Here is a 16,618-nt window from a genome sequence, read left to right on the forward strand (position 1 = left end):
GTACAACATGTTATAGATTTTTGACATGATATGTCGAATTTTGTGAAATGGTAGGTTGTGCTTGTGTGACAAATTCTACCACAAGAACTACATAATATGTCTTCTCCCTCATAAACAATCAATCACTTTAGTTGTCCAATGAAGATGTGTTGTTATACAGGGACTTCAATACAAATACAAGTGTAGTGGCCTCTAAGATTTGAGGATGTACAAACATTAGCCTTCACCAGGCGGCCCAGTTTATTACCTATTTTCGCTAACACTTAATGGTCATAGTACTCCATTGGCAGCTCCGATAGACAAATCCATATCGCAGTAAAGGTTTTGTCTGTTTTTTAGGCTATAAAGTTAGGATGCCATTTTTTAATAGAGAGGAAGTGACCATTAATGAACCAAGGCCCATTTTGCATATTTTTTTTTTCATATTCTCCTCTTTGAGGAATTTGATAGTAAAGTAGTCTACACTCAGATCTATAAGTATTATTTCCTCCGTTGGGCGCCATATTGCACTTTATTTTTTTTAGGTATTCATGGCTCATTCTTTTCCCTAGGAGTTTTATTATTATTGAAAAAACCCAGGGCTTTCAAATTCTGTATTTTCCTTCTTTGGAGAGTACTATTCGGTCATTCCAAAAAGGATTGGGGTCCTTCTTGTGTACATCTGTCAATTCTAAGAAATCGGCATCTCGATTTGTATCTCCCCCATCGATCTCCATGTCTAGGTTAGGGAGTGGGACAGGTGAAATGAGTACATTTTAAAAAGAAAGTACGAGACTATCCGGTGCATCGGGGGGATTAGTGGGAAGATTATCACCAGGATGCATATTGGGGAATGTTTTTTTAGTGAGAAGTGAGACTTAATCTCTCTAACTTGGTAACCAAAGTCTACTTGGTTACTTGTTACTGAAATCAATCAATCAATAAAGCTTTTGTTTTACAAAACTTTTTTCTTATGGAAATGACTCAACTAAAAGTACAACTAACAATCAATTCGGCTAAGTGTAAACCTCATTCATCATAAGATCGATCCTAACCTATGTTAGATTTTTTCTTTGAACAACAACTGCTTATACTTTTTAAGAGAGGTGTAATTTGGCTGTATCAGAGCTCTGCGTGGGCCATTCGATAAGACAAAATAGAAATAGGAAGAGTACCCGGCTCAAGACCTAAAGGAAAATCGATATCACACAATAGGGGTAGGCTGGGTAGGTTGGTAGGAACACATCCACAAACTCACAAATAACAACAATCAACTCAACTAAAAGAACCTCCTTACTAACATTCCACACATAGGTAAAATAATATAGGAAACTGCTAGCCACTAATCTTCGAGTCCAAATAAAAGAGATAACTTCAATCGGTGTGCCACTACAGGAGTTCAGCCACACCATCGGGGGAGTACCAGGCATAGCTAAGGCAATGGTCTAATTAGAAAAGAAATCAAAGACCATGCGGTAGGGGGATACTAATACATGCCCAGAGACATATCAAAATCAAACATATCAAGTAATATAAGGTCAGTCTGGGTGTCACACCCCTTAATAGTCACAGAAGAATGTCAAAACACCCGATCCACTACTAAAAACTCACCTATGGGGGTCAACACATGCAATGGCACTACCAAAGGCTTTGAACTCATACACAAATGTGAAGAATAAAATACAGATGCATATTAAAAGGTAGAGCTCGAATCAAATAAAGTCGAGGCGGGATGATGACATAAAAGAATAGTACTTCTGATCACCGCATATAATGCCTCAACCTCTGCCCTCTCTAGAGTTGCATATAACTGGTCCTAGACACCTCTACCCTAGGAATCTGACCTACCACCTGACCTGCCTCCCCAGGGACCACCCCGTGTACCTTAGTGACAACCCTAATGGTCCAGACCTTGGCCTCCACCTTTAACCGGAGGTGTTGCTGCAGGGGCTGGTCGAGCTACCTATAGAGATAGTGCAATTAACCTACACAAGGGAAAGTCTTTGGACCAATGATCAAGCTACCCACAATCATAATAATAATGTGAAGATCGACCCGTAAAGTATCGTCCACCATGTCCTGAAGCACTCGACTATGACCCATCTCGACCCAGACAAGGGCTTACACCAACCTGACTATACCGGACACCCTATGAAGCCTGTAGTGAGGCAACCTAAATAGGTTGGCTGGGCTGACCGTGCTGAATCCATTGATGGGGGCCTATCATATAAGTCCTTGGGCGTAGAATGGGATCTGATATAGCTAACCTAATCCGAGCCCTCTTGATTCAACCCCCAGGGGACTCACGACGGAGTAGCTCAATAGTGCAAGTATGGTCAACTACATCCAGAAAAAATGACTTGTTGAAACCATAGACTAGGTCTCAATTTGCAGCTGGAATCTCAAACCTCGAACAGAGCACCGAACCCTTCCCTCCTTAGTAGGTAAGATCATAGTGGAATGGTGGGAGAGCTCGTATGACCTCACCTCATACTCAGACACAATCATGGAGCCCTGTTCCAACCTTGAAAACTAATCTCAAAGTTTATTTCTAATGCTATGGAGGATGAACATGGCCAAAAATTCCTTAGAAAACACTAACCAAGAAATCAGAGGAGATCTAGTTGGCCTAGTCTCAAGATTAAAATGCCACCGTTTTTTGCATTGTTCATCAAGATGGTAAATAGTGAATTCAACTCCTCTCGACTCCATCAAACCCAAAGTATTTAGTCGCCCGCAGTAAGCAGTGAGAAACTCATGGGTGTCTTCTCAAATAGCCGAGAAAACCTTAGAGGTGAAAGCCTCAAAAACACTCTGAGCATCTGTTGAACTTCTAGCAGCATAGCTCCGGTTGCAATCACGAGATGTGCACCCCTTGGTGATACCAGAATATGATGTGCCCCAACTACAAGCTGACCTTGCGGGGCTGGTGCAACTGTAGTTGTAGGTCCCTAATGGGGTTGCATAACCCCTATAACGGTTAGAAGTTAAGTAATGGTTGCTTGGAGATCAGAAGCCACAGTTGATCCAGGAGACGGTTGGGTTGGCCCTGGCCCCACTAGTTAAAGGGGTACATGAGCTACCCAAGGCTCCGCTGCAGGCTCTGGATTCCTCTCTCTACCTGGGGCTGAGGTTGTAGCCCTGGCGTACTATTGTGTTTGTTCTCTACCCCTAGCTGGGGCTCTACTTGTGGGCTTAGGTTGATTACCCCCGATCGCCGAGCGGTACGTACCTACCATCCTGCGAAAATGTGAAACAAACTGGTATTCCATGAAACTAATAAAACACATAATGTACAAAAGTGATACAAAAGAGAGAACATTCCTAATGATACCCTATAGCCTCTCGATAATAGGATACAAACATTTATGCACTAATCCACGAGACTCTATTAGACATTAGCTCTATACATGAGATCGGTGAACCTAGGGCTCTGGTACCTACTTGTCATGACCCGAATCCTCGAGTCATGATGGCACCTACTATAACCCACTAGTAGGTAAGTCGACTCATAATCCAAAACATCAAGTAATGGGTGTAAGGGAAAAAACAACGCGGAAGAAATAATTAAAATACAAAAAAAATAGAAGAACATGTGGAAGCAAACCAATATATATATACAATAAGATCCCTCAAAAAACCTGAAAGTCTCAAGTATAGAGCTTCTAAAATAAATGGTTACAAGTCCCAAAAGTGGACGACATAATACAAAGCTTGTCTCAAAAAATAAAAGACTGGACAACAAAATACAGATATAGACAAGTAAGTCCAGGACGCTATGTGCTAACCCTTGCCTCCGAACTGAAGATGTTACAATCTCGAATCTTAGTGTTGATAACTAGTGCTTGAACCTGCATCACAGAATATATACAGAGTATAGAATGAGTACCAAAATAACAGGTACTCAGTAGGCATCATTGCCCGACTGAGCAAGAAAAGTAAAAGTAATATGAAATACATGAATAAAACAAAAATAGAGGTCTGTTTGCAAAAAAATTTAAACATATGGAAAATAAATAAACCACAAAAATAAAATCTGAAGAAACATAATTTTATTCATCAAGATGGCGGGTACAATTCTGTTCCTCCCTTGATTCTCCTATCCTAAGATTTATCCATGATTCGAGGGTCATTTGTGGCGTATTTCTCGAACTAGGATGATTTAGATTTGACCTCTATAAGAATATTCCGTGTCTTTTGTGGAATATATCGAGGTCTTGATCTCTTTATGGAATTTTTTAGATGCCTTTTAAGAGAATTTAATACCCTTTATATAGGCATAAACTAGGGTTTAGCGTTGAGTAGCCTCCAAGAATCCTAATTTGAGTTGAACACAATTAGTAGAGTCCCAACTCGAATTGAACACATCTTGTAGAGTCCCAAAAAATTTCAATGTCTACAAATGTCCCCTGCTTCAAGGCTTGTCGGAGTGTAGACTTGATGAAACTAAAAGACGAGGCTTGAAGTACTCATTCTTCCACCTTTGCAGCTTCAGATTTTCAAATTTGATTTAAGAGAGAAGTGATGAAGGGCAGATTTGGTCCCACTGGGCGTGCTAATTTGTTTGCAACAAATTTTAAACATATGGAAAATAAATAAACCACAAAAATAAACTTTGAAGAAACATAATTTTATTTATCAAGATAGTGGGTACAATTTGTATGCGTCTAAAGTTTCGTCCCTGAAATACAGCACATAGGAAAGAAAAATTAGCAAGCAAACAACAGCATTTGTATTTTAATTTATGCAAAGGTTACAATCTTTATAAAATCTTTAAGAAAAGATATGTAATCGCCTGATTCTTCTCTTCAATGAAGTTCTTGATTTGATGGAATACTTGCGGCTCAACCTTTGGAGCGAAGACTTCTTTGTACTTGCGGCTCAACACTTGGAGCGAATACTTCTTTGTATGCGGAAGACTTGCAGATCACCACTAAAGAGCAAGGATTCTCTATGTATTTCTATGTGTCTTCTTCTTTTTCTTCCTCCTTTCTTCTAGTCTTATAGAGACCTCTTTATATAGGCTTGAGCTAGGGTTTTAGGGGTATTTTTGTCCAAGCAATTTTGGTCCTTGGGCTTGAAGAACATGAGTTGGGCTCGTCTTGTCAACTTAATGGACTAACCCAAATGTGATTTGGACTTTATTTAAGTCATATATTTTGACTTAATTATTAATCCGACTTTATTAACCAGTAATTTGACTTGGTCAATATATCATGAATTTATGGATTAATCCAAAATTTAATATGGATTTATCAATAAAATTTCACTTTCTACAAGGTCAAAAGAGCGGACTTTAAAAGAGATGCACATGAGTGTACTAAGAACAGGAAAGAAGTAAATGTAGCTAACTAAAACTAACTGGACCCCGTAAGCCTCGAAGGTATACCCATGCACAAGTTTAAGTAAAACCCTAAACAGACCCCTATAAGCCCGTCGGGAAAACAAAAAGGATAACATTACAAAGAGCACAACCCGGTGAGTCTAGAACCAGAGAAAGCGTAGCCCAAACCTCGAAATACAGATCGCCTCCTAAGTAACCAATAAGAGTTGCCCATAGAAAAGGAGTACGTAGCCCAGACCTCAAACCGTGGATAGCCTCCAAAGGCCCAATAAGCTCATCCAATCCATAGAGTGCATTGCCTAAATCTTGAACCATGCATAGGCCTCCAAAGTAGCCAACAAGGTCTAGTTGATATGTATCAACTCCATAGAGGATAAAAGAGCTCGAATCCTAGAGTACGACTGCAGATCAGATGCCCATACCTTGAATTTGTGACTATAGTAGCTATCGAAGGATCCCATGTAAAATCATCATCAGAGAACCACCATAGAAAGACGTCAACTCCCAGGCAATCAGTACAATACTCTTAGCCGAACCAACTCCAGTCCCAAGTCACCAAATGAAGCCCGATATCTAAACCCAAATCCATGGAGCCGTAAAAAGAGGGAGAATTGGATATAAAGTCATCAGAGTTTAGTCAATGCTTAACCTAAGGCTCATTATATTATATCCAAGTCTGCTACACCAGTGTAAAGGGAGCTAAGCCATCTGAAATGACGTTGGGGCAATACTAAGGCCAAACGGCTCCAAATAATGCAAGTCTATGACAGGCACTAGTCTAATCCTAGAATAAGGCCAAACAAGCTCAAATTAATCAATAATAACAACAACCAAGGCATACTACAAGATAAAGATGATCACAAATCACAACCAACATGCTTTCGAATCCCATAAACCCCGACAAAAGCCTAAACTATGGATTCTAAGTAATTTAACATGGTCAACTAGAAACCTATCCCAAATTCTTGCAAAACAAGATTCTTTTACATAATCGAGCTCAATCTAGGGAACGAGAAGTTGTAACATACCTTAAGGCTAACCATGCATGCTCTAAATCAAAATTTTGAAGCTTTTCCCTTCCAAACTCTTCCATGCTATCAAATATAGAATCAGAATGTTAATATGGTTGTTTAGAGACTAAAATCACTTAAAACAGAGACAAACCAAAATTGGAGTAAAAATAGGAAATATGGCACCCCACCAGAAATTCAAGAATATACTCCATTAAGAGGTCCTAATTAGCTCCCCAAACTTTTGTTCCAAAATGGAACTTAAAAAAAAGGCTCGGAACAGCCCAAACAAGCATCATACATAAAATTACCATTTAAAGTACACAAAAAGGAAAAATAACTTTTTTTGAGGTGGATTTTACCTTTAATGACAAACCTCTAGCAATACCTGAATACCCAACCACGTTGAAAGAAACTTTCCAAACACCCAGGACTTCAAATCATTCAATTCAGAGCTAAAATGAGGGAGAAATCGTAATTTGATGTTTAAGAAATGATGCTAATCTAGGTTTGGTCTTTATTTAAAAGCCCAGATAAAATAATTCTCTGTGAACGCAGACATGAGGTCCTGCGAATGCGTAAGCTAAGAAAATAACCCTTCACGGCAGAGGCCCCACAAATGTGAAGGGTAAAGACATGTGAATCATGAACGCGACAAACGTCCCACAATCATAAAAGGTAATTTCTAAACCCATCACGAACATGGTAGGGCCCTGCAAACGTGGTGACGAGGTCCACTGGTCTCCGAAAACGAGGCCCATTTCCCCTGAACGCGAAGGTCATTTTGAGAATGCACTGGTAGATGCACATAAGCTGGTTTTGGCAAAGTTTGAATTATCTGACGGGGTGCTCGAGATTCGTTCGAAACCCCATGCATGCAAATGAGATATGATACCCCACCAAATTCAATATTACAAACTCAACAAAGTAGTCGAAACTTCCATCCAAGGTCACCTTGATAAAAGTGGGTCCTACACCCAAGCTTCATTTTTAGCCAAAATCCACAATGGGCTCAGAATTAGTTTGGAAGCCTCAAGATCCACATGAAGGGTCGTTCTAGACCAAACTCAATGTTCCATAGCTAATAGAATTGTGTAATTCTGATGAAGTCTTCCTGAACTTTTGACCGAAGTCAACCACTCAAGTTTCAAAAGTTCCAAAACACCAAAACTTACTTAAAAAGCAAATGAACAACCAGGTCAGGTGACCGAGCTGAGTTCCAGTGAGTCATAAATGACTTGGGGTCTCTATATGAATTCTCTAAACGAAAAAAAAAAAAAAAAGGCATTTACACATAAATGATTTGGAGGGTCATTACAATAATTTATATGGAAATTAACCAAAAATATTCTTGCACTATCTAAAAAGGTTCAAATATATCTTCATTCATGTTTTGAGCTAAAAAATACCCTTCAATCTATCTTCTGGGTTCTTTTTAACTCTTGAAAACCAACCGCTTGTTTTTGGTTATTATTATTATTGTTACTTATTACATGACATCTTCCTATTGGATAAAATCGAGTACCCAACCCATCAAATCTTTTCAACATGCCACAACCCATATCCACCGCCCATGAATCAAAACAAACTAAAAGATCCATTCAAAAAAATAAAAGATACCACCTTCATCCCTCGTTAATGTTCTTCCATTTTAGGACTTAGTACAATCCGTAAGGTTCATTGTAAAGGATGTTGATGGAGTAAATTTAAACAATTTTTATTTGTCATTTTTTGACTAGTTTTGGTGTTGCTTCTTATCAAATTTTGATTCAGTTTTTTTAGTCTCAATATGGTGTAGTTTTAACTTGTTTTTGCTGGGTTTTTTTTTTCAATTTTAGTGAAGATTTTGGGGAGAATTTAGGTGCTATTTTGGTATAGTTTAGGTGCAGCTTTGAAGTTGTTTTTGTTCTAATTTTTATGTTATTTTTAATTGTTTTAAGTGCAGTTTTTTGCTGCAGTTATGGGGAAGAAAAAAGAGGTACTAAATTTAAGGGAATAAGAGATGTATATTTTAGTTGGGTTTGGCTCATGGGTTGGGGCAGTTTAAATTTTTTTGATGGGTTTGGGATATGATTTTATCCAATAGGAAGATACCACATAATAATTAAAAATAATTATAATAATTTTAAAAAAAAGTTATTAGTTTTAAGGGTAAAAATGAGTCAACGGGTGTACTGAAGGGTATTTTTAGCCTAATAGACGAATTATGGGTATATTTGAACCTTTACAGATAGTCCAATTTGTGGCTCTTTTCTCTAATTTATAATACACTTAGTGGTCATTTGGTACAAAGATTAATGATGCAAGGATTAGTAACACAGATTAGTAATGCAACAATTATTTTGTTAAGTATTTGGTTCATTGCTTATCACCTCATCTTCTGTTTGGATTAAAACTCTATTAAAAAAACTTCTTTTCAATTATACCCTTGAATTATTATGAGATATTCTATTTTTAATTGCGTCCTAGTAGATAATTGCCGGACAATGTTATTTTTTAATGGCATGCTAACGAGCTAGGAGAAGAACAATTTTGTTGTCATATTCGCTATTTTTTACTTGAATTATTTGAAAGTAAATAATTTTCATCTTAATAAATTGTTCACTCACAAAACGTCAATTTTCAATTAAAAAAGGATAGACATCTATGTTTAAAACCGAAAAGACAGTAAACAATAGTAAAATTGAATAAACCATCTACATTTACACATAAAATTTGCAAGTTATAGTTTTAATATGTATGCAATTTTATAACTTGTTTAAAATTCAAATAATTAGAAAATCACACACACACACACACATATATATACATTCAATTAAGATCACATACATCATGTGCGGCATAAAATTTGCAAGTTATAGTTTTAATATGTATGCAATTTTATAACTTGTTTAAAATACAAATAATTAGAAAATCACACACACACATATATATATATACATTCAATTAAGATCACATACATCATGTGCGGATATATTTGCCTTTTATATTAGTAAATATTGAATAACTCACATTTATTGATTTGTATTGAATTTATTTAGCAACAAACAACTTCCTCTAAATAATAAATGTAACACCCCGTACATTTCAACATGTATACAACTAAGTTAATACTGATGGAAGTATTTAAACTCGAGAAGTAAGGTGGTTATTAAGCTTAAAGTTTAGAGTTGAGTGTTAAGTTTAAGTTAAAGGATTAGAATTTGGAAAATGAGATAAAATAAGTGAGGTATTTGCTTGACTAAATTAAGATAGTAGGTGACAAGTAGGTGCATCACCTACTTAGACTTTTTGACCAACTAAACAAGAGCAAGTAGATGCATCACCTACCATAAATAAATAGATTTAATAAGAAGAAGTAGGTGCATCACCTAGTTTGACATTTGAGCAGCTTAAAAATGGCAAAGTAGGTGCATCACCTACTTGGCAAATTGTGGCAAAAAATGAAGAAGATAGAGACGGTGGAGTGCCAATAATTATAGGGTCATATTTGGCTCATTTATCTCTTAATTATTACATAGAAAAAAAGAATTTATCTCCAGCACTCTCTCTTTCCCTCAATGATTATCACAACCACCTCAAAAATACTCCATGGGTTCTTGAAGAAACCCTCCTAATTTCCAGCCAAGTGTGAAGGGTAATTAAAACTCTTGAAGGAGTAGAAGTTAAGAGAATAATTTTCCAGAATTTGAGGTATGGTTACTGCCCCATTTTGTCTCACTAAATATATCACACTGGGTGAGATTTTTCTACTTGTTTTACGACAAATTCACAAAAAAATATCGGAAGCAGTGAGTCAAAGTTTTATTGATTATTTTAGAAAGGTTTGGGGCTCTCTATATGTGGTGAAGTTTGGAGAAGTAATGGGTGGATGGTTGGGTTTATTAGTGGTAAAAGGCATGGTTTTATGCCTATATATGGTAGTGAGAGTGTTGTTTATAAGTATGAGGTCGTTGGGTGTTGAAACACCATTTATGAAAAGTTATAGAGCTTTATGCCCGCTAGGTGTTCGACATAACGTCATAGTGGTCCATTACCTGACCTATTGACTCGATTATGATGTAATCTATATATTTTATAGATTTTCATTTGTAATATTGGCTAGCCTTAAGAGAAAGTCATGTGAAATGTTTTAGGGAAGAAATGAAGATACACCATTTGAATTGTGGGTTGTGCGGGCGTCCTGCCCGTTATGTGTGTATTTACTGTTTTGGATGTTGTAAATCCCAGGTAGTGTCGGATGACCTCATGGGAAGGTCATAAATTGTGTAAACATGGTGATAAAGGAATGTGTTAAAAGAACACCCATTAGTAGAGGGGTTTTGAGCTTGCTGCCCGACTACAGTTTTGGTAAGTCGAAGTGATCCAACCTTTTTTATTAGTTGTTAATATTAGCTCTATTACTTGCCATTAATGTAGATTAACGCCTCAAAGGAAAGACTGATTCATGGTACCACATTGTATTGGTCGGGAGACAAGGAATATAAGGCTATTTGATTTCATATTTTATGGCATGAAGTCCTATATTCTGTGTACCAACCAAGTGAGACCTCTAAGTGATTCTCATGGTAAAAGATACAATGTGAGGGTGTATAATCTCCAATAACAATAATCTTCCTCATATCGTGCATCGTTCCAAAAATGTGTCAAGCTACTTATATGCATGTTCATTCTTCAATATTGGTGTGTTTATACTTTCAAGCATTATTATGACAAAGGTACTCTAAACAGAAAATTTCATAAGTTATCCACCAAGTCAAATAAGGATCACTGAGTCAATAAGATCCTACATTATACATGTTACAAGTATTTGTATGGCAGATACACATTATGGCTATTTTTTCATTTTATATGTCCTTACATGGAATGTGCAACCCTTATTTGCGATATGTCCTATGCTTCGTTAGTTCACATGTTTATGCACCCTTACATTTGATATCATCTACTAAGTGTGTAGCTATTGTATCATCATATGCACTCCTCGCCTCGCCATTTGAGGAGTTATAGTCTCTATTTGAAATGCATGTATGCCTCCATTTGAGATGTCCAAATGTGTTTTAAATGAACCATGTGCTAGTTGAATCACTTGCTCACTTGTTATACCACTCAATGACTCATTTTCTACATGTTCTCACTTGTTGTGTGTCTTCGTGGCCCATTTATGAATATGTTTTAGCCCAATAAGATTCATTGTGTCATATAAATTCCTAAGTATTACTACATTGAGGTCACATTTGTTTCGTAGGTCATTAATGTTGCCTCAAGTCTTTATTCACATGTTTACAACACTGGTCTATAGTCCCCAAACTCAAAAGAATTAAGAACAATCTCAAAGATTAAAGAAAATATGTAAAGCAATTCCGTATTATTATGGGTGGCAACCCAGGGGATGAAAACCTAGCATGGGTTGATCCTGAAAACAAAGTTGTATACTTATGGGTGGTAGCTAAGGAAATAAAATACCTAGCATGGTTGATCCCAATTGATATGTATACGAGTGGTAGATCAAGGGTTATAATACCTAACATGGGCCGATCCTAATTTGTATATGTATGAGGACAGTGATGTGTCGTGAACTATTGGCACATTTGATGCTCAAACTAAGGATTAAAGCTAGAACTTGAATAGTTTTATGTGAATATGATGTGCTTTTTAATGATTGAACAGATAAATTAATTGGATGTAAAAGATAGCAAAAAGTGAAGAAATTAAAGTTGAATCAACCATCACGGACCCCCGGACGGGTCGTGGTCATGATGACGAGCCGTCTGAGGGCTTGTGGAGATGAGGTAGTCAGAATTGAAGAACTGATCAAAGTCCAAGTGAAGATCACAAAGCCCTTGGCGGGTCATGATCCTCTTGACGGGCCATTTGGAAGCTCGTGAGGAAGGACCAGTGATGAAGCATTGAGGACCTAAGTCTGGATTGAAGACCACGGGACCCTAGACGGACCGTGGTGGAGTCAACAAGCCATTATGTTGCTCGTGAAGAAGAGGGGAAAATTCCAATAAAGACCCAAGTGGAGGCTCAACATTACGATGCTCGGCACGGACCGTGGTGCTTAAGACGGACCGTCTAGTTGCCCGTGAATGATCTAAGGAAAGGAAGTCCCACATTGGCTAAGTGTGGGACCACGACAGGCCTCACGGGTCATCAGGCTCATGACGGGCCATCATGCCGTCCGTGAAGTCTCCTGATAACTCAGTTCTACTTCGAGTAGGACTCATTTTGTACAGACTATTTTGAATTAATTAGGTTTATTTTTTAAGACATCTCATCATTGTATAAAGGAAACACGACTTTCCATATTTTTAGCTTTGGTTTTTATCGATTATTGTATTGATCAAGACTTGAAGATTGTGATTAAGTGTTTGAATCTCAAGCTTTCTTTGAATTTGAAATCATTGTAAGTGATTACTTTTATGCATTCAACAACAATCATTGTTTGTTCTCTTGAAAACATGAGTGGCGAAACACCACAACTAGGGTTGTGGGAACAATGACGATAATCTAGTTACGAATTCGATGAACGAGTAAAGTGCGATTGTTATTTTCAAAACGTGATTCATACCTTCATTATCTATTATTTCTAATGAGTGCACGCATTAGAAATTGCATGTATTTACCACTTGTTAGAGAGAAAAGTGGTAACTAGGAAAAAGTAGAATCCATCTATTGGTTTGGAGTGAAAAGTTGAGTTCGAGAGGAGATTTTTGACACCAAACATGCGAGGGTAAAAATAGATAACACTTTAAGACCGGGAAGAATAGAGTGAAAAGCCATATAATAAAACTAAGAAGTTTTAGATTCATTTAGCTCGCTTGTAACTTGCAACATTAACAATCAACCAATACTTGTTCACGAGTCAAAACTAAAAGTTAAGTCATGGGGAACATAATCCTGATTTCATTCATTAATTATCACAACTTTGAAGTTAAAATCCTATTACTCATGTTAATTTTAACATTACATTAAACATTAGTTACTTGAAAATCACAACTGAAACCCATCTTTACATTTCGCAATTATCTTCCGTGGGAAATAATACAACAACTGAATAAAAGCATCAGTGAAACTATTTTTGTAAGTAAATTCTCTGTGGGATCGACCTCAACTCATGTTGAATTCTATAAATTGACATCGACCATTCGCATGTTTTAATTGGAGTGTGAGTTTGGACGTATCAGAAAGCATCCAGGGACTAAAATACCTAGCATGAGTCATCCTCTTCTATCACTGATCAACTGGTCATCGTATCAAATTCTACAAAGTTTATAAAGAAGAAAAGAGTAAAGCAAAGCATAGAATGTAATGTACTCAATACCCCGAGTAAGCAAAGGTGGCCTTTCATCCTTATTTATGCATTTATAAATTGATACATAATTTCACTTGAGCTCTTGTTTTACCTATGGATACTTTATGTTTTACATAGTCAATACATTATTTTGTACTGACGTCCCTCATGGGGAAGCTGTGTTCCATGCCGCAAGTACATGTACTCAAGATAATAGAATTTGTCCAAGATAAGCACAAGATACTCAGTTGCCTTTGGCGAGCTCCATGTTGATTCGGAGCTCATCGAGTCTCTAACATATATTTGATATTTTATTACAGTTAAGGTTATGATGGGATCCTTTCCCGACCTTAGTTAAATGTCTATCTTTTAGATGCTTTGTAGACTAATGTCAAAGTGAAGCGTGATTATGTCTTGTTTTCGAGTAATTAAGGCCTCAATGACCAAGCAAGTATATCAATTTTGGGCCTATCTATGTTGGTATTTTATCAGGGTATTTTACTTATACTTATGAAAGATTTATAACTTCATTGTTGCATGTATGATAAGCAAGAGTTATAAGTGGATTCTCTCGGGCCTTTAGGGCATCGGGTGCCTGTCCGTCTCAATGGGACTTGGTGTGTGACAAAAAAATTGTAATGTAATTTATTTAAATAAATTTACCATTAAAAATATAAAACATAAAATGAAGAAAATAAATAAAATAATTACAAGGATTTGAGGGGTATATTTGTCTTTACATATATAATCTTAAGTTATTGAATCTTATGTATTACTAATACCATCAAATATGAGGTATTAGTTATACATCCTATAATACTATGTAGCATGTATAACTAATCCATGGATTAGTTATACATAGCCTCAAAATTCTTACAAAACATAGTACTAAATAATATCATACATAATACATGGACTATTTTTCCTAATACTAGCCCTTATAATACAATATAATACACGCATAATACATTTTTAATATATTTTTTTCAGACATCATTCCTATTTTAATAAAATCTTCAAAAATTCATATTTTCATTTATTCAAATTTCGATATCTTCAAACTTTTATGCATATTCAAATATTCAAATCTTCAAATATTCATCAAGTATGAATACGATTATTAATACAATCTTCACTAGAATGATAATCGTTGGTAACGCCAAAGCAACAAATAAGAAAGTAACCTACTTCTTCTACAAACTAAACAACCCTAGTTCTTCGGCCTATAAAAATAGCCTTGTCTTTTATATGGCTCTTTCGCCTTTGATAAAACACAACTTTTTTCATAATATTGATAGATCGAGGAAGAGCATAGAGAGAGTGGAGAAAGAGTGCAGAAAGGGTGAAAGATCGAGCGAGAGTGCATAAAAGGAGAAAGCGCAAGAGGGAAAGAAAGACAAAGAGAGAGGAGGATAGATCTAATAAAGTACATAATATTGCTATATATTGCTATAGATGACAATAATTTTAAAATATATTTAAAAGTAGTAATTTTTATTTTTAAAAAAACACATATCAAGTTACCGACTAAAATGGTGGAAAAAGAATAAAGTGACAATTAATGTCAATCAAACTCACACAAACATAACAAAAAATGTACATTTTTGGGCAAAAAACTTAAGTATACAAAACTAGGATTACCACTATATAACAATGGTTTTGTTTTTGCCTATATAGCAATAGTTTTTTTTTTTCAAAACTAGGATTTAATTATTTTTTAATAAAAAAGATAGCGCTGAATAGTCAGCCACGATTTTCTCATATTCCCTAATTTTCTCCAATTCTTTTACCTTCCACGATTTACTCAAAAAAATTATATATTCTCTCCCATAAAAAAAGGGTTTTTAAGAAAAATAAAACTCTCTTTCTACTCATTCTGATTGATTGTTCAAACACGGATTCCAATATTTTGCAATTCTAATTCAACACAACGGACGATGGACGCATCAGGTATTTGTGATAAATCACGATTGAATTTGTATTTTTTACGTGATTATTTCAATTATTTTACTTAATATAACAAAGCTGCATAATTATTTTTTTTGTATTTGTTCGTTGATTTAATTTTGGGATTTTGTGGTTTAGTATAAAATTCATATTGCATGATTCTGTTTGGTAAATAATTTGGTGAAAACGATAGTATTTTTTAATTCGTGTATAAATTTTATTAATCTTTTGGTAGATGTAACACCCCGCTATTTGAAAGAGCTAGAATTAGAAAGAACCATTTTTGTTAATAATGAAAATCTGAAATTTGGCAAGTTATGTTAAGTATGAGTTCTGGATCAACTTCAAATGACCATAACTCTAAGTACAGGATGAGGTATGTGGGATATAAGATATCAAATGAAAGGTAGTTGAATTATCTTTCCAACTCCACTGAGTTTGCTAATTTTCGAGTTTGTATGATGGAGATATGCCTGTTTGAAGTCGGGTTCTCTGAATAAGGAAAGTCACCCGGATTTTAGAGGGGTATTTTGGTATTTTCTTTACCCAATTAACTTAATTTGTTTTTAGTAATTAAATTGGGGTCTAAACTGATTTGATTCAGTTTACGCTTTACAAAATTACGCTAGGGCTTGGAGAGAAGAGAAAAGAGGAGAAAAGAAGAGAAAGAGACAAAGTCTGTCATGTTCTTGAGTTTCGCTTGTGGATTTCACCAAGGGTTAACCCTACGAGGTATGTGAGATCACATAGCATTGGGTTTGTTCACCCACACACCAATCGTGATTTAATTCAGCGTATTTATTGTCACGCCCCGAGCCTACACCCTGGGCGGGACCGGCACTCGGAGACCATTGCTGGCCCCAAGCGAACCCTTGGCCTGGCTTTCTTAACTCAGTGGAAACCTACTCAACAGAATAACTCAATGCCATGCAAAGATATAAACAACTTAAATGATACATATCTGGCCAAAAAGCAACTCGAGTCTCAAAATAGAATATTTACATATATACATAGATGAGAGACTCAAAACTAACTGACTGACTG

This window comes from Solanum tuberosum, unplaced genomic scaffold (genome assembly GCF_000226075.1).
Source record: "Solanum tuberosum cultivar DM 1-3 516 R44 unplaced genomic scaffold, SolTub_3.0 scf00001, whole genome shotgun sequence".
Classification (NCBI taxonomy): Eukaryota; Viridiplantae; Streptophyta; class Magnoliopsida; order Solanales; family Solanaceae; genus Solanum; species Solanum tuberosum.